Raw genomic sequence first — 774 nt, 5'->3', positions numbered from 1 at the left:
AGGGAGCTCCTGGCACGTAAGCCTTTATGAAGCCCTGTGGAAAAATCATTCTGTGACAGACAGACTGTGAAAAGATCCACGTCTCCAGCTCAGATTTCACATAGCCAGTTACAATGTACAGTGAGGTCAATGTGCTGATAGGCTCTCTAATCTCGTTATGTAACTGCAGTGTGCAGACAAAACAGTTAGTGTGTATTGTTCAATTTGCTTTCAGAGTGAATTAATATTTTTTCTAAGTGACATACTATTTTTATATTATTTTTAAGGTTTGTTGTAACTTTTAAGATAGATAAATATGTAAAACAATTTCAAACCATCACTAAAACAAAGACAGGACTAAAAACAGGAAAGCGCATGCAACATTAGAAGGATCCTACTTTATGAGCTGAACAATCATGTTTAAGCAACAAAGTTACAATGCCGTCTTTATGTGTCATACAGATCATGTTTATGACACATAAGCAATGGCTATAAAGTACTTGAATCATGTTGTCAATGTTTGGAGTTTGGTATTAATAAATAAATCAATCGTCTATAATATTTTATTTAGAAATTATTTCTGGTCATTTAGCTATACTGGCATGTCAAGGCCATTGTGATAGAAAACAAATTCTGCCAAAAATGTTAAGATCAATCTCAGTAAATTTTTGAGACAAAAACTTAGAAATGCAAAGTGGAACACTTTCTAAAAAAAAAAAAAAAAAAAAAAAAAAAAAAATTTTTGAATTTTTTTTTTTTTTTTTTTTAAATTTTTTAAAATTAAGTTTTTAATTT

This window comes from Poecilia latipinna, unplaced genomic scaffold (genome assembly GCF_001443285.1).
Source record: "Poecilia latipinna isolate Pla-1442-1.1 unplaced genomic scaffold, P_latipinna-1.0 Scaffold424, whole genome shotgun sequence".
Taxonomy (NCBI): domain Eukaryota; kingdom Metazoa; phylum Chordata; class Actinopteri; order Cyprinodontiformes; family Poeciliidae; genus Poecilia; species Poecilia latipinna.
This window is presented reverse-complemented; position numbering follows the sequence as displayed.